Here is a 19,812-nt window from a genome sequence, read left to right as displayed (position 1 = left end):
TTACTTTATCTTCTTTCTTTCTTTTTTCCTTCCTTCCCTCCTTCCTTCCCTCCTTCCTCCCTCCCTCCTTTCTTTCTTTCCTTCTTTCTTTCTTTCTTTCTTCTACTAATTCTTTCTTTCTACTTTTTCTCCCTTTTATTCTGAGCCATGTGGATGAAACGCTCTTGGTGCTGCAGCCGGGAGTCAGTGCTGTGCCTCTGAGGTGGGAGAGCCAACTTCAGGACACTGGTCCACAAGAGACCTCCCAGCTCCATGTAATATCAAATGGCAAAAAGCTCCCAGAGATCTCCATCTGAACACCAGCACCCAGCTTCACTCAACGACCAGCAAGCTACAGTGCTGGACACCCTATGCCAAACAACTAGCAAGACAGAAACACAACCCCACCCATTAGCAGAGAGGCTGCCTAAAATCATAATAAGTCCACAGACACCCCAAAACACACCACCAGACGTGGACCTGCCCACCAGAAAGACAAGATCCAGCCTCATATACCAGAACACAGGCACTAGCCCCCTCCACCAGGAAGCCTACACAACCCATTGAACCAACCTTAGCCACTGGGGACAGACACCAAAAACAACGGGAACTATGAACCTGCAGTCTGCAAAAAGGAGACCCCAAACACAGTAAGATAAGCAAAATGAGAAGACAGAAAAACACACAGCAGGTGAAGGACCAAGATAAAAACCCACCAGACCTAACAACTGAAGAGGAAATAGGCAGTCTACCTGAAAAAGAATTCAGAATAATGATAGTAAAGATGATCCAAAATCTTGGAAATAGAATAGAGAAAATGCAAGAAACATTTAACAAGGATCTAGAAGAACTAAAGATGGAACAAGCAACGATGAACAACACAATAAGTGAAATTAAAAATATTCTAGATGGAATCAATAGCAGAATAACTGAGGCAGAAGAACGGATAAGTGACATGGAAGATAAAATAGTGGATATAACTACTGCAGAGCAGAATAAAGAAAAAAGAATGAAAAGAACTGAGGACAGTCTCAGAGACCTCTGGGACAACATTAAACGCACCAACATTCGAATTACAGGGGTTCCAGAAGAAGAAGAGAAAAAGAAAGGGACTGAGAAAATACTTGAAGAGATTATAGTTGAAAACTTCCCTAATATGGGAAAGGAAATAGTTAATTAAGTCCAGGAGGCACAGAGAGTCCCATACAGAATAAATCCAAGGAGAAATATGCCAAGACACATATTAATCAAACTATCAAAAATTAAATACAAGGAAAACATATTAAAAGCAGCAAGGGAAAAACAACAAATAACACACAAGGGAATCCCCATAAGGTTAACAGCTGATCTTTCAGCAGGAAGTCTGCAAGCCAGAAGGGACTGGCAGGACATATTTAAAGTGATGAAGGAGAAAAACCTGCAACCAAGATTACTCTACCCAGCAAGGATCTCATTCAGATTTGATGGAGAAATTAAAACGTTTACAGACAAGCAAAAGCTGAGAGAGTTCAGCACCACCAAACCAGCTTTACAACAAATGCTAAAGGAACTTCTCTAGGCAAGAAACACAACAGAAGGAAAAGGCGTACAATAACGAAACCAAAACAATTAAGAAAATGGGAATAGGAACATACATATTGATAATTACCTTAAATGTAAATGGACTAAATGCTCCCACCAAAAGACACAGAGTGGCTGAATGGATACAAAAACAAGACCCATATATATGCTGTCTACAAGAGACCCATTTCAGACCTAGAGACACATACAGACTGAAAGTAAGGGGTTGGAAAAAGATATTCCATGCAAATGGAAACCAAAAGAAAGCTGGAGTAGCAATTCTCATATCAGACAAAATAGACTTTAAAATAAAGACTATTAGAAGAGACAAAGAAGGACACTACATAATTATCAATGGATTGATCCAAGAAGAAGATATAACAATTGTAAATATTTATGCACCCAACATAGGAGCACTACAATACATAAGGCAAATATTAACAACCATAAAGGGGGAAATCGACAGTAACACATTCATAGTAGGGGACTTCAACACCCCACTTTCACCAATGGACAGATCATCCAAAATGAAAATAAATAAGGAAACACAAGCTTTAAATGATACATTAAAAAAGATGGACTTAATTGATATTTATAGGACATTCCATCCAAAAACAACAGAATACACATTTTTCTCAAGTGCTCATGGAACATTCTCCAGGATAGATCATATCTTGGGTCACAAATCAAGCATTGGTAAATTTAAGAAAATTGAAATCATACCAAGTATCTTTTCCGACCACAACGCTATGAGACTAGATATCAATACAGGAAAAGATCTGTAAAAAATACAAACACATGGAGGCTAAACAATACACTACTTAATAATGAAGTGATTACTGAAGAAATCAAAGAGGAAATCAAAAAATACCTAGAAACAGATGATAATGGAGACACGACGACCCAAAACCTATGGGATGCAGCAAAAGCAGTTCTAAGAGGGAAGTTTACAGGAATACAATCCCACCTTAAGAAACAGGAAACATCTCGAATAAACAACCTGACCCTGCACCTAAAGCAGTTAGAGAAAGAAGAACAAAAAAACCCCAAAGTTAGCAGAAGGGAAGAAATCATAAAGATCAGATCAGAAATAAATGAAAAAGAAATGAAGGAAATGATAGCAAAGATCAATAAAACTAAAAGCTGGTTCTTTGAGAAGATAAACAAAATTGATAAACCATTAGCCAGACTCATCAAGAAAAAAAGGGAGAAGACTCAAATGAATAGAATTAGAAATGAAAAAGGAGAAGTAACAACTGACACTGCAGAAATACAAAAGATCATGAGAGATTACTACAAGCAACTCTATGCCAATAAAATGGACAACCTGGAAGAAATGGACAAATTCTTAGAAATGCACAACCTGCCAAGACTGAATCAGGAAGAAGTAGAAAATATGAACAGACCAATCACAAGCACTGAAATTGAAACTGTGATTAAAAATCTTCCAACATACAAAAGCCCAGGAGCAGATGGCTTCACAGGCGAATTCTATCAAACATTTAGAGAAGAGTTAACACCTATCCTTCTCAAACTCTTCCAAAATATAGCAGAGGGAGGAACACTCCCAAACTCATTCTACGAGGCCACCATCACCTTGATACCAAAACCAGACAAGGATGTCACAAAGAAAGAAAACTACAGGCCAATATCACTGATGAACATAGATGCAAAAATCCTCAACAAAATACTAGCAAACAGAATCCAACAGCACATTAAAAGGATCATACACCATGATCAAGTGGGGTTTATTCCAGGAATGCAAGGATTCTTCAATATACGCAAATCAATCAACGTGATACACCATATTAACAAATTGAAGGAGAAAAACCATATGATCATCTCAGTAGATGCAGAGAAAGCTTTCGACAAAATTCAACACCCATTTATGATAAAAACTCTCCAGAAAGTAGGCATAGAGGGAACTTTCCTCAACATAATGAAGGACATTATGACAAACCCACAGCCAACATTGTCCTCAATGGTGAAAAACTGAAACCATTTACACTAAGATCAGGAACAAGACAAGGTTGCCCATTCTCACCACTCTTATTCAACATAGTTTTGGAAGTTTTAGCCACAGCAATCAGAGAAGAAAAGGAAATAAAAGCAATCCAAATCGGAAAAGAAGAAGTAAAGCTGTCACTGTTTGCAGATGACATGGTATTTTACATAGAGAATCCTAAAGATGCTACTAGAAAACTACTTGAGGTAATCAATGAATTTGGTAAAGTAGCAGGATACAAAATTAATGCACAGAAATCTCTGGCATTCCTATACACTAATGATGAAAAATCTGAAAGTGAAATCAAGAAAACACTCCCATTTACCATTGCAACAAAAAGAATAAAATATCTAGGAATACACCTACCTAAGGAGACAAAAGACCTGTATGCAGAAAATTATAAGACCCTGATGAAAGAAATTAAAGATGATACAAATAGATGGAGAGATATACCATGTTCTTGGATTGGAAGAATCAACATTGTGAAAATGACTCTACTACCCAAAGCAATCTACAGATTCAATGCAATCCCTATCAAACTACCACAGGCTTTTTTCACAGAACTAGAGCAAAACATTTCACAATTTGTATGGAAACACAAAAGACCCTGAATAGCTAAAGCAATCTTGAGAACGAAAAACGGAGCTGGAGGAATCAGGCTCCCTGACTTCAGACTATACTACACAGCTACAGTATTCAAGACAGTATGGTACTGGCTCAAAAACAGAAAGATAGATCAATGGAACAGGATAGAAAGCCCAGAGATAAACCCATGCACATATGGCCACCTTATCTTTGATAAAGGAGGCAGGAATGTACAGTGGAGAAAGGACAGTCTCTTCAATAAGTGATGCTGGGAAAACTGGACAGGGACATGCAAAAGTATGAGGTGAGATCACTGCCTAACACCATACACAAAAATAAGCTCAAAATGGATTAAAGACCTAAATGTAAGGCCAGAAACTATCAAACTTTTAGAGGAAAACATAGGCAGAACACTCTATGACATAAATCACAGCAAGGTCCTTTTTGACCCACCTCCTAGAGAAATGGAAATAAAGACAAAAATAAACACATGGGACCTAATGAAACTTCAAAGCTTTTGCATAGCAAAGGAAACCATAAACAAGACCAAAAGACAACCCTTAGAATGAGAGAAAATATTTGCAAATGAAGCAACTGACAAAGGATTAATCTCCAAAATTTATAATCAGCTCATGCAGCTCAATAATAAAAAAACAAACAACCCAATCCAAAAATGGGCAGAAGACCTAAGTAGACATTTCTCCAAAGAAGATATACAGACTGCCAACAAACACATGAAAGAATGCTCAACATCATTAATCATTAGAGAAATACAAATCAAAACTACAATGACATATCATCTCACACCAGTCAGAATGGCCATTATCAAAAAATCTAGAAACAATAAATGCTGGAGAGGGTGTGGAGAAAAGGGAACACTCTTGCACTGCTGGTGGGAATGTGAATTGGTACAGCCACTATGGAGAGCAGTATGGAGGTTCCTTACAAAACTACAAACGGAACTACCATATGACCTAGCAATCCCACTACTGGGCATATACCCTGAGAAAACCATAATTCAAAAAGAGTCATGTACCAAAATGTTCATTGCAGCTCTATTTACAATAACCAGGAGATGGAAACAGCCTAAGTGTCCATCATTAGATGAATGGATAAAGAAGATGTGGCACATATATACAGTGGAATGTTACTCAGCCATAAAATGAAACGAAATTGAGTTATTTGTAGTGAGGTAAGGCATTTTCTTTCTTGCTGTTTTAGTTGCTGTTAGATGAGACCTACCTTGGACTATAGGGTGTGGGGTAGGGGTACATTGCAAAGAGACATTGCTGATTCAGATGAAGGCAGCCTGGGGTCAGTTAGGTGTTCTGTGGTCTAAAAGATAGCAGGGATATAAATGAGCCACATCCACGCCCTCCTGTCTTTTCCTCTCGTCATGAATTAAATGGGAAGGTGAAAGTCTGAAAAAGAAATGAAAGCTGAAGGTAGAAGATGTAGAGGGTCATCTTCATGGTATTACTGCACCATTTCCAAGCTGATTATTCAATCTTCAGAATTTAGAGATAGAAAAAAATGAAAAAAAATCACATTGACTGATTCAGTGGGACCAGAGCAGAAAAAGTGAAGTCTGTTCCATGTTTATCTAAACAGTCTTAATTTCCATTTTCAGAAGAAAAGCATCATTATCAGAGAGGGCTCTGTCACACTATTTTTTCTTATCCATGTTGTCACCAGAGGGCACTAGTAAATGTTTATAAAAAGTAAAAACTCTAAAATTTACAAAGAGTGCAAAATTTTGGTTAAGTCCATTATCCACTCTATATTTTTTATTTTTCATCTATAAACAGAGATATTTACCACTACCACTATAAGATGGTCTCATAAATGAAAATATTTATAACTATCCTAAATGAAGGTCCCAATTTTTTAATCTAAAACTATGTTTTAAATTCAGATGGCTTTTTGGTATAATCAGTTATGACAGGTTTTAACAGTTATAGAGACCTTAGTTTAAAAAACGAAATTTGGACTTTGAGAAGCAGTGGTGGTAACCTATTACTCCCAGGGTGCCATGTGCTTGGAGGTTTACCTTTTATTCCTTAGCTGTCAACCTGATGCTCTGTCCTGATTTTGTGCCCATAATTCAAGAAGACTGTGTGAGTATTTGGGGAAAAGTGTAGGGTAGAGTGAGGTTGAGAGGGATGGGCATACAAAACACTATAGGATTGGGGGAACTATTTGAATCCTTAGAAAAAAGATTTCTTCTCCACCACAAGAAGAGGGGAAAGGGACAGATAGAAGTGAAATTATGCAATACATGCTTCAAAAGAGAATACACAGAGACTGAATACACATAGACATAATGCTGTTTTGTACGAAACTCGATTTAGTAAAAAATGTTTATTTTGGAATATTAAAAGTATAGTTTGTTTAAACAGTAATTACAGGTTTACTAATTAAAGTTACACATTACAGGTTTTTATTTATTTATTGTTACAAATGAAGCAAGGAAAAACTTGAGAATTAAGGACTATCATTATTTTGGTAAAACAGAAGAAAGTAATTATGTGTTCAGGACCTGGTGTCAAGCAGATATAGAAATGACTTGTTTTCCAAAAAGGAAGAGAATGGGGATAAAATGAAAAATAACTCATCTAAAATTTAAAATAAAATTTGTTGAATGTGAACTTGGTCTTAACAGTCTCAGTTGCTGTAGGACTACACTTTGCAATTTCTCCTACTACTAATGCTTCGTTTTTATCATCACAATAAATATGAGAAAACTATAAGGGATTCCCTATGTTGAGGAAAGCTTCTCTACTTGTAGTTCTTTCATAAAATAAAGCCGATATAAAAGAAGATAAAAAGCTATAATTTTTCAAACTTGTCATCATCTTTAGCGTTTTGTTTGGTAAACATCCAGGCTAACTTCAACAGCTATACACATCAAGATCTTTTCAACTGAAACTTGGAAACAAAAGCCAGATGTTGACTAACCCTGTTCAGGACTGAGTCTGTCTTCGTGAGGGGCTAAATTTATGCATTCACAAGAAATTCAATAGAGCCAAGCTAGCAAAATATTTGCTTCTTCTTTTTTTTTTTTTTTTTTTTTTGCGGTACGCGGGCCTCTCACTGTTGTGGCCTCTCCCGTTGCGGAGCACAGGCTCCGGATGCGCAGGCTCAGCGGCCATGGCTCACGGGCCCAGCCGCTCCACCCGGGCCGGGGCATGAACCCGTGTCCCCAGCATCGGCAGGCGGATTCTCAACCACTGTGCCACCAGAGAAGCCCCCAAAATGTTTGCTTTTTTACTGAAGATTTGTGGGTGCAAAAAGGGGTCTCACACATAAAATTTCAGCATTTCTCCAGAAAAATCACCATAAACCATCTCTTCTCTCAGGAAATCTCCTCCCAGCTTCTAGTCACCAGGTACCTCTTCTTTTCTGTCCCATTCCTTGCCCTGATCTACTCCTAAGAAACTCTTAATTCTGCTACTTCTTCCCTGCCATTTTATTTTTCAAAGCAGCTTCTTTCTTCCCATGAAAAACGCCATATTCCCATGAAAACTGGGAGCCATATGAGGCTTAATTTAGCCAGAAGTAGGTTTTCAAAGCAGCATCTCAATAGAGTTGGTCCCGTTCTTTTTCTAATGTAATTTTCATTCCAGCTACTGAGAATTGTTGTTAAATAATAATACATGGTCATACAAATAAACAAAACGAAGAAAGTCCTTGTTCTTTCCTTGTGGAATAGTGGATGAGAAAGTGTAATTACTGAGAATTACTATGGAGAGCATATACTCCTATTGCTCATGGAATATTTTCAAAGACCTAATTTTGACACTAACACATTGTAGAGGACTGAGGGTCCTTAACTGCTAAAGTGCAGAAGAAATTGTTCCTTCTGAAACGTGCTACACTGGTAGGTTCTTAAGGATATTGATATCACAGTAGAGCTCAGTTTCAGCCAAAAATAAATAAATAAATTTATTTTTAAAAAATGTATGGCTTAGTTAGGTCCTATGCTCAAAGCCTTACTGGTCTGCAATCAGTGTGTCACCTGGGCTGTGTTCCTTTCTGGAAGTCAGGATTCTCTGCCAAGCCAAACTGTTGACAGAATTCTGTCTCAAATCGTTGTAGAGCTAAGGTCATAATTTTTTTGCTGGTTATGAGCTTGGGGCTTTCTCAGCTCCTAAAGTCTACCTGAAGTTCCTTGACCCTGCCTCATTTTTGTGCTGATAAAAAACAATGAGACTCCTGGGTCAGAAATTGAGGAGAGTTTATTACTCACAATAACAGCAATAGCCAGATTGTCAACATTTGCATAGGTTTCCTGTGCCCCACTTCCCATAGGACCATGTGAAGAGGACTGTATAGATGGATACTCATGCAAGCAGTAGGTTGCATTACAAGAAAGGAACCCTGAGTTTAGGGAAATGAGATCTTTTATAACGAATAGTGAGTATACCTGCCCTTTGCTCTAAAGGGAAGTACTATCTCTGTCTTCTAAGGCTGTTTGTTATATAAACACCCCTGAAAAAACTGTTTGAAACAAAGGCAGTCAGTGCCTCTGTTCAAAAGACATGGAGAATTATTATCTCTCAACAACAACCACTGTACAGTTTTCAAAATCAAGACATTAAAATTGATATAGTACTATCACTTAATCTAAAAACTTAATAAAATTTCACCAGTTGGTCCACTAACGTCCTCTCTCTGCTACATGGTCACATGTTGCATTCACTTCTCATGTCCCCTTCCTTTCCTTTAATTGGGAACAGTTCATCATTCTTAGTCTTTCATGTCCCAGACACTTTTGAAGAAAAGGGGCTATTTTGTAGAAGGTCCTTTAATTTCATTTTGTCTGATATTTCCTCACTGTTAAATTAATATTACGCATTTTTTTTTTTTTTTCTTTTTGCGGTATGTGGGCCTCTCACTGTTGTGGCCTCTCCCGTTGCGGAGCACAGGCTCCGGATGCACAGGCCCAGCGGCCATGGCTCACGGGCCCAGCCGCTCCGCGGCATATGGGATCCTCCCAGACCGGGGCACGAACCCGTATCCCCTGCATTGGCAGGCGGACTCTTAACCACTTGCGCCACCAGGGAGGCCCGATATTACGCATTTTTGACAAGAATACCACAAAAGCTGTGTTGGTCCTTTTTAGTGCATCATAGTAGGAGGTGCTGATATCATTTCGTCCCACTGGCTAGTAATGCTAACATTGATCGCTTGGTTAAGGTCGTGTTTGCCAGCTTTTCTCTGCTGTAAATGTAAGATTTTCCCTTTGTGATTAATAAATCTCTTGTAGGGAGATATTTTGAGACTACATAAATCAGCTGTTTTTCATCACAATTTTGCCCATGAATCTTAGCATCCATTGATGATTCTTGCTGAAACAATTATTGCTGTGGTATTTGCCAAATGGTAACTTTCTATTTCCATTTTCCTTTAGCATTTATTAGGTGGAATTCTACTAGAAGAAACAGTTTTTCCTTCTCCTCATTTATTCATTCAACTATTTATATCAGCATGGACTTGATAATCATTTTATTTGGGGGATTCTAATCTATTACTGTCACTATTTTGTTACTAAAATTGTGGCAGATTTGGCCATTGGGAATCTCTTCAAGTCGTCTCTCTGTCCTTCTGACATGTCCCCATCATTTTTTGAGCACTTCCTTACTTGTTGACAATTCCCATTGGTGGTAGGATGTCATTGACTCTGGACTTTCTCAGCAGACAAACCTAGGAACTATATGAATACACACACACACACACACACACACACACACACACACACCCATATCTGTCTCTATATTAAAAATCATGAATTTATATTCCAATTCCATTCCAACTCCACAATGGTTATTCTAGTCTTTTCCCTTTCCTATTTTTAACAAATTTTTTCCTTAAAAATGTCCTCATGCTTCTTTGCACAATTTCCTTTTCTTACCCCAAGCTTCCACAGATCTGGTTCTCTCCCTATACTGTTATCTTTCCTGCAACGTCATACAATTGGAATCTAGAGTACATAGTCTTTTGTGTCTAACTTTTTCAGTTAATATAATACTTCTGAAATTCATACATGTTACATGTATTAGTGTTTTTTCCTTTTTATTGGTGAGTAGTATGCCATTGTATGATGTACCACAGTTTGTTTTATTCATTTTCCAGTTGACAGACATTTAAAAAAATTTTTTTTTACAGAAGTATAGTAGATTTACAATGTGTTAGTTTCAGGTGTACAGCAAAGTGATTCAGTTATATATATTCTTTTTCACATTCTTTCTCATTATAGGTTATTACAAGATATTGAATATAGTTCCCTATGCTATACAGTAGGTCCTTGTTGTTTACCTATTTTATATATAGTCGTGTGTATATGTTAATCTCAAACTCCTAATTTATTCCTTCCCTTCCCATTGTTTAGTTTATATTAGTTCTATTTTGTCACAACATCTAATATTTATACATTATTCCTTCTTTGTCTGCATTTTTTGTTTGTCATAATCTACAATCATGTTATATATCTATGCACACTTATTTTGGCTGATGTTTTCTTAGTTATTTTTTGGTTGGATGAAGCTCATTCTCTAGAACTATTCTGTCCAAAATAGAGTCACTAGCTGCATGTGGATATTGAGCACCTGAAATATGATTTGATGAGCTCTAGTAGCTTTCTTGTAGCATCTTTATGATTTTCTTTGTGTAGTATAATGTCATCTGCAAGCAATGACTGGTTTACTTCTTCTTTTCCAGTTTGGATTCCGTTTATTTCTTTTTCTTCTCTGATTGCCATAGCTAGGACTTCCAAAACTACATTGAATAAAAGTGGTGAGAGTGGACATCCTTACCTTGTTCCTGATCTTAGAGGAAATGTTTTCAGTTTTTCACCACTGAGAATGATGTTTGCTGTGGGTTTTTTGTATGTGGCCTTTATTACGTTGAGGTAGATTCCCTCTATGTTCACTTTCTGAAGAGTTTTTATCATAAATGGGTGTTGAATTTTGTCAAAAGCTTTTTCTGCATCTGCTGAGATGGTCATATGGTTTGGGGTTTTTTTTAACATCTTTATTGCAGTATAATTGCTTTACAATGTTGTGTTAGTTTCTGCTGTACAACAAAGTGAATCAGCTATACCTATACATATATTCCCATATCTCCTCTCTCTTGCATCTCCCTCCCACCCTCCCTATCCCACCCCTCTAGGTGGTCACAAAGCACCGAGCTGATCTCCCTGTGCTATGCGGTTGCTTCCCACTAGCTATCTGTTTTACACTTGGTAGTGTATATAGATCATATGGTTTTTATTCTTCAGTTTGTTAATATGGTGTACCACATTGATTGATTTGCATATATTGAAGAAACCTTGCATCCCTGGGATAAATCCCACTTGATCATGGTGTATGATCCTCTTAATGTTTTGTTGGATTCTATTTGCTACTATTTTGTTGAGGATTTTTGCATCTGTGTTCATCAGTAATACTGGCCTGTAATTTTCTTTTTTTGTAGTATCTTTGTCTGGTTTTGGTATCAGGATGATGGTGGCCTTGTAGAATGAGCTTGGAAGTGTCCCTTCTTCTGCAATTTTTTGGAAGAGTTTCAGTATAATAGGTGTTAACTCTTCTCTAAATGTTTGATAGAATTTGCCTGTGAAGCCTCTTAGAGGAAAACATAGGTAGAACACTCTCTGACATAAATCGCAGCAAGATCTTTTTTGATCCACCTCCTAGAGTAATGAAAATAAAACCAAAAATAAACAAATGGGACCTAATTAAACTTAAAAGCTTTTGCACAGCAAAGGAAACCATAAACAAAACAAAAAAGACAGCCCACAGAATGGCAGCAAATATTTGCAAACGAAGCGACTGACAAAGAATTAATCTCCAAAATATACAAACAGCCCATGCAGCTCAATATGAAAAAAGCAAACAACCCAATCAAAAAATGGGTGGAAGATCTAAATAGACATTTCTCCAAAGAAAACATACAGATGGCCAAAAAGCACATGAAATGATGCTTAACATCATTAATTATTAGAGAAATGCAAATAAAAACTACAATGAGGTTTCACATCACACCGGTCAGAATGGCCATCATCAAAAAGTCTACAAACAATACATGCTGGAGAGGGTGTGGAGAAAAGGGAACCCTCTTACGCTGTTGGTGGGAATGTAAATTGGTATAGCCACTATGGAGAACAGTATGGAGGTTCCTTAAAAAATTAAACAAGATGACCCTGCAATCCCACTCCTGGGCATGTAATCAGAGAACACCATAATTTGAAACCATACATGTACCCTAATGTTAATTGCAGCACTATTTACGATAGCCAGGACATGGCAGCAACCTAAATGTCCATCGACAGAGGAATGGAAAAAGAAGATGTGTGGTGTGTGTGTGTGTGTTTGTGTGTGTGTGTGTGTATAAAATGGAATATTACTCATCCATAAAAAAGAATGAAATCATGTCATTTGCAGCAACATGGGTGGACCTAGAGACTGTCATACTGAGTGAAATAAGTCAGACGGAGAACAACAAATATCGTATGATATGGCTTATATGTGGAAACAAAAAAAAATCGTACAAATGAACTTATTTACAAAACAGAAATAGAGTCACAGATGTAGGAAACAAACTTATGGTTACCAAGGGGGAAAGCGGGGGTGGGGGGAGGGATAAACTGAGAGACTGGGATTGACAAATACACACTCACTAATAAGGACCTACTGTATAGCACAGGGAACTCTTCTCAATACTCTGTAATGACCTATATTGGAAAAGAATCTTAAAAAGACCAGATATATGTATATGTATAACTGATACCCTTTGCTGTACAGCAGAAACTAACACTACATTGTAAATCAACTATACTCTAATAAAAATCTAAAAAATTAAAAAAATATATGATTTGACTGAATTGAGATGTGGTATAAGTGTAACATTCAGACTGGATTTCAAAGCCAGTACAAGAAAAAATGGAAAATATCTCATTAATAACGTTATATGGATTATATATTGAGATTTTAATGTTTTAGGTATATTGTGTTAAATGATGTATATTATTAATTTCACCCTTTTTTACTTTAAAAAAATTGGCTAAGGCAAGATACCAAATATTTTTTGAAAAACAAAGTATCTAATTGTTCCATTGTGTGTACAGAAACAAGAAGGGATGTAGGAGTCTAGGGAAAGGAAGAAAATAATTGATTCTTGGAATCCTCATACAAGGAGATGAACATGAGTTAGACTTTTAATCATTTGCAAGTTGTTTGCTTCACATAATAGCATGTTGCGTGTGCTGATTATTAAGCTGTTGCTATTCAGCTTCAAACCCACCCTTCCTTCCTCTCTGAGACGCTAGGTCTGGGACTCTGCAGTTGTATTTCTTCTTTGTAGCACTTCTGCTCTTGTGGTATGCTCTGCCAATAGGGGGTGCTATAGGAAGACAAAAAGCTAAAGGAGGAGAAAGGGACTAAATGTTTTTTGGTTTGCTTCCTGTTCCTGTCATTTGGTTCCAGTAGCAGTTGGTTTCTGAAGGAATACTTGGTCCTAGTTTATAGGTTTTTTTAGAACCAGCCCTATCACAGCTTCTCAGAGATACCAGCATCTGCCACCCAGTGCCCCCTCCTCTCAGGTTTGAGTCCTAGCTCTATAGGCCCCTCCTCCAAACTTTCCAGTTTTAAGTAATTGGGTCCAGTTTTCCATTTACATTTATCTGGAAGAAAGTCCAAAAAGTATTAGCTCTTTTAGAGGGCAAATTACTTAATGCAGTGGACAAAGTTACTTCTCTGCTGAACACTTCCTGGTGAATTTTTTAAAAATAAAATTTGTATTATGACTACAAAAAGAATTTATATTCATGTTAAAATACTTTCAAGAAGTCTTGTGCCAATTTATACTTCCATTTGCAATATATGATTGCCCGTCTTAAGCTGGTGGCAGTTTTAAAAGAATAATGCTGAGATTATGAGTAAAAAAGAAATACACATTTATAAGAGAAAATTTAGAAAATACATAAATTGAAGAAGAAAATTAAAATTACCTCAAATCTTATTCCTTGTATACAAGCAGTATTAAATTTTAGTGTTTTTTCATATTCTTAAGGCTATTTTCACCTTACTTAAGAAAAGCTGTCAAAATGATACATATTGTTTGAAATAAAAACAAAAATAAACAAATGGGACCTAATTAAACTTAAAAGCTTTTGCACAGCAAAGGAAACCAAAAACAAAATGAAAAGCAACCTATGGTCAGGGAGAAAATATTGTATTTGCAAATAGTGCTACCAACAAGGGATTAATTTCCAAAATATAGAAACAGCTCGCACAACTTAATATAAAAAAACCAAACAACCCAATCAAACAATGGGCAGAAGACCAAAACAAATATTTCTCCAAAGAAGACATACAGGTGGCCAACAGCCACATGAAAATGTGCTCAACATCACTAATTATTACGGAAATGTAAACCAAAACTACAAAGAGGTACCACCACACACTGGTCAGAATGCCCATCATTTAAAAAGTCTACAAATAAAAAATGCTGGGGAGGCTGTGGAGAAAAGGGAACCCTTCTACACTGTTGGTGGGAATGTAAATTTGTACAGCCACAGGATGGATGTTCCTTAAAAAACTAAAATAGAGTTACCATATGATCCAGCAATTCCACTCCTGGGCATATATCTGGAGAAAACTCTAATTTGAAAAGATATATGCATCTCTATGTTCATTGCAGTGCTGTCTATAATAGCAAGACATGGAAACAACTTAAATGTTCATCAACAGATGAATGGATAAAGAAGCTGTGGTATATATATACAATGGAATATTACTCAGCCATAAAAAAGAGTGAAATAATGCCATTTGCAGCAACATGGATGGACATAGAGATTGTCATACTGAGTGATATAGGTCAGACAAAGACAAATATCATATGATATCACTTATATGTGGATTCTAAAAAATTATACAAATGAACTTATTTACCTAACAGAAATAGACTCACAGATATAGAAGACAAACTTATGATTACCAAAAGAGATAGCAGGGGTGAAGGGGAGAGATAAATTAGGAGTTTGGGATTAACATATACACATTACTATATATAAAAAGATAAACAGCAAGGACTTACTCTATAGCACAGAGAAATATATTCAATATCTTATAATAACCTATAATGGAAAAAAATCTGAAAAAATAATCTATCTATCTATCTATCTATCTGAATCACTTTGCTGTACACCTGAAACTAACACAACATTGTAAATTAACTATATTGTAATTTTTAAAAATGGTTTAAAAAATGATAGGTATTGTCTGTAAAAAAATTCTAACAATTTAAAAGTTAAAAGTAAAAGGTGGTTTACCTCTTTCCCTTTTTTTTCTAATTCCAATTCCTGGATACTATCTTGCCTTTTAAATTAGCATTACAGTATATTTTTCATGTTATTATAAACTTTGGTATAAGTACCTAATATAGCATTATAGGAATATACACAAATTTAGTTACACACTCTCAGAGGATTTGTTTCCAATATATCCATATTATAAGTTTTGTAGTGAACATCTTTGTATAAACTTTGTTTTTCTGAATTTAAATTTTTCCCTGAAGTGGAATCACTGAGTTCAAGGTTATTCATATTTTTTAAGGTTTTGATATCTAATGTAAAATTGCTTGTGAAAAACATTATTGTGAATTTATACTTCTAAGAACAATAGAATTTCAAATACTGGAATTTTGAATACCGTGATAGAAGATTCTCAATAAGAGGCTTTCTATGTTATTGTAAAGCCACTCTACACAGGTGCCTTTTTAGTTACACTAATTTAATTGCATTGCCTGTGCAATCATATCCTCCATGATGAGACTGATTCCAAATAAAAGCTATTTCAATCTCTAAAAAGAAAATGCATCTATTTTACCCCAGAAGAACAACACCTGCCAATTTCACATACTTGGGCTTTCTTACTGGACACTGTCGCAGTGGCTGTCAAGCTTTAGAGTACATAATAATCCCAGGGATGGGGTTGGTGGCAGAAGTAGGGTATCAGTATTCAGAATGTGGGCCTGAACTCTACAGACTCTGAGTCAGTAGGTCTGGGGTTGGGGCCCTGGAATCTCTATTTTTAACAAAGGATTCTGGCCATGGTCTCTTACTATACAAACTCTGTGGATTAAATCACTGATTCCTAATGTTTGTTTTGTGATGAACAGTGGTTGATTGTGAAAAGTGAGCCATTGGGTAAAAATAAATGTGGTCCATGCAGGGTTAAACATATTAAACAAGTTTAAATATATTTTTCAGAATTTTTAATATGCTAAAGATGTTTTGTGGATTTCCAAGGGCTTTTTTTGTAGAATATTCCAAATTTGTATAACTCACTGAATTCATTTAATTGTTTATTTTATTTAGTTTGTTTTGGGTAGGCCAACTATTAACATCTGGTGTTCCTTGGAACAAAGTTTGGCAATCCTGGATTACATGATTTTTCTATTATAGTGTTTCCCATTATCCCCTTAGTATCTTGAAAAATCTAATAAACTTCCCAGGCACATGGGACTTCCCAGGCACTTTTTCTATAGTTTAGACAAAATAAAATCTTTATATTTTGTAAAACTAAATGATCAGGGCTGGACAAAGTGACTTCCTAGCAAAAATGCATTAACTTTTTTTAAATATTCAAATGCCTTTTCTGTTTATTCTCTTAATAAAAAGTATACAAACAAAACCTGTTTTGAAGCTCTCCATTTCCTATTAGAGCCCATTAACTAAAGTTAGATGTGATCTAGAAGAACTTCATAGAATAGAAATAAAGCCCACGTGACCAAAAATTTAACACTCATCCAACAACTGCTTTAAAAGTGGTAGGGTCTTTATTGTTTAGAATTTCTGATGTTGGGGTTTTTTTCAAAGGGTTATAAAAAAGGGTCCTTTGAAACACTCCTGTAACAAATTATTTTGGCTGAATTATAAATCCTCAAAAGTGGGGTTTTATTACAATAGATAGAGTTAGAACAAACTCTAACAGTGTTTGTAGGCAGCACTGTATGATGAGGATTGAGTGCATTGCTATATTATGACTGCAAGTGTATCTTTTCACTATCTCAGTAAAGCACTCCTAGTTTTTATACACAGTTTTATTGATCAAGTACTCTGTGAGTTTCCCTGTTTCTTTTCATCTGATTGTTTAACACATCTTCTGCATATGAAGCACCACAATCCAAGATGACCTTGTCAGGTTTAAATTATTAGTCCTAAATCATTCTTCTGCTAGAAATATTCTACATATTTTGTAGAAGTAAATAACAGCTTCAGCTTAACATGTCAACAGCTCTATAAAACATTCTAGCCAACTTGGATGAGTCTTATCTTCTTAATAGCAGCATTTTAAATTTGGTTGGCTGGTAAGAATAGGAAGGACAATGAAGGTTAACTAACTAACTTTGTATTGGGGCTTTATAATTTGCAAAGCATTTAATACACTGATTAAATTAGAGAAAACTTGAAATAATTCTGTTTTTATCTTCATTTTGCAAAGGTGGAGAAACTGAGACTCAACTAAATTAAGCGACTCATCGAAAGCATCTTATTGAGGAAATGATGCAGCTAGAACTCAGAGAAAGGTAATTTGATGTGAGAACCTGTATTCTTTCTGCATTTCTCCAAGTCACCTTCCACTCAGAGTATAAACTTCAAGAGAACTTGGTTGTTTAAATCCACACTCACCTTACAGATCACCATGGAATCCACCAACTTTCCAGTTACAAACACTTTCCATGTAATTTCATAAAGGCAGTGGGATGTAGGGTTACAAAGACATGGTTTGAGTACTGGCTGCATCCACTTACTAGTCTTGTAACCTTGAGAATGTTACCTTCCATGAGCCTGAATCTTATTTGTAAAAATGGGGAGAGTAGCACTTACTTCAGGGGGTTGTTATGAATTAAATTAATGCTATGAAGGATATGAAAGTATTTACAGATATGCCCGGCATAATACCAAGAATACCAGTAACTTCTCAAGAAGTGGAATGGTAGCTATTTTTAACCTCATTTGTAGAAATGGACGATGTTGAATTTTACCTAGCCCTCTGATCCTGGAAAACAGTGAAGATTAATACATCCCCCCACACTTTGGTTTTTAAAAATGACTTACTGGGCTTCCCTGGTGGCGCAGTGGTTGGGAGGCTGCCTGCTGATGCAGGGGACATGGGTTCGTGCCCTGGTCCGGGAAGATTCCACATGCCGCGCAGTGGCTGGGCCTGTGAACCATGGCTGTTGAGCCTGCACGTCCGGAGCCTGTGCTCCGCAACGGGAGAGGCCACAACAGTGAGAGGCCCGCGTACCGCGAAAAAAAAAAAAAAAAAAAAAAAAGGCTTAGTAAGACTCACAGATGCCTCCCTTGTTTAAATGTAACAAAGCCAGACACAGACCCTCAAAATTCCTTTTCTTTGTCTTATAAATGATCAAACTGCTTGTTCTCACTGATCAGCTGGAACAAAAACACTTGTTAACCAAAGTTTGGTTTGGTTTCGGTTTGTTAACCAAATTTCTCTCTGTCCTCCAGGACCCTGAACTTGGGCCCACTCTCATCCTGAACCACAATACAACCTTTCCTAAGGGCGGGAGAAGTGGGAGGGGAGTAGAGAGGCAATGAGCTCTCTGGTGTCTTATTATAAAGACACTAATCCTATTGGATCAGGGCCCCACTCTATGACCTCATTTATTATTAATTACTGCCTTACTCCAAATTCAGCCACATTGGGGATTAGGGCTTCAACATATGTATTTTGTAGGGGAACACATAAATTCAGTCCACAGCACACATACTTGCTATAAAAATTTAAATAATATTAGTGATTGTATAAAATACTGAAAGTGGTCTCCTTTTCCTTTCTACTTCCACTCCAGAGACAACCACTGCTCTAGTCTTTTTCTTATGCTCATACCAACATATATGAAAGGAGGGTACATACACACTTACGCATGAATACACATAACCACATATGTGTAGTATATTTCTTGGTTTTAATGGAATCATACATTCCATATTGTTCTGCATTTTGCTTTTTCAGTTTATGATACATCCCAGACAGCTTTCCAACTCAGTTTGTATGGATCTATTTTATTATTTTATTTTATTTTATTTTTTAAAAATTTTATTGGAGTATAGTTGACGTACAATGTCATGTTAGTTTCAGGTGTACAGCAAAGTGAAACAGTTATACATATATCCATTTTTTTTTTTTAGATTCTTTTCCCATATAGGCCATTACACAGTATTGAGTAGAGTTCCATGTGCTATACAGCAGGTTCTTATTAGTTATCTATTTTATATATAGTAGTGTGTATATATCAGTCCCAATCTCCCAATTTATCCCTCCCCTGACTTAACCCCTGGTAACCATAAGTTTGTTTTCTACATCTGTGACTCTACTTCTGTTTTGTAAATAAGTTCATTTGTACCCTTTTTTTAGATTCCACATATAAGCTATATAATATGATATTTGTATTTCTGTGTCTGACTTACTTCACTCAGTATGACAATCACTAGGTCCATCCATGTTGTTGCAAATGGCATTATTTCATTCTTTGTTAGTGGCTGAGTAATATTCCATTGTATATATGTAGCACATCTTCTTTATCCGTTCACCTATCAATGGACATTTAGGTTGCTTCCATGTCTTGACTACCGTAAACAGCGCTGCAATGAACATTGG

The sequence above is a fragment of the Mesoplodon densirostris genome, chromosome 5 (assembly GCF_025265405.1).
Source record: "Mesoplodon densirostris isolate mMesDen1 chromosome 5, mMesDen1 primary haplotype, whole genome shotgun sequence".
Classification (NCBI taxonomy): Eukaryota; Metazoa; Chordata; class Mammalia; order Artiodactyla; family Ziphiidae; genus Mesoplodon; species Mesoplodon densirostris.
The sequence above is the reverse complement of the archived record's forward strand: the minus strand, read 5'-3'. Positions refer to the sequence as shown.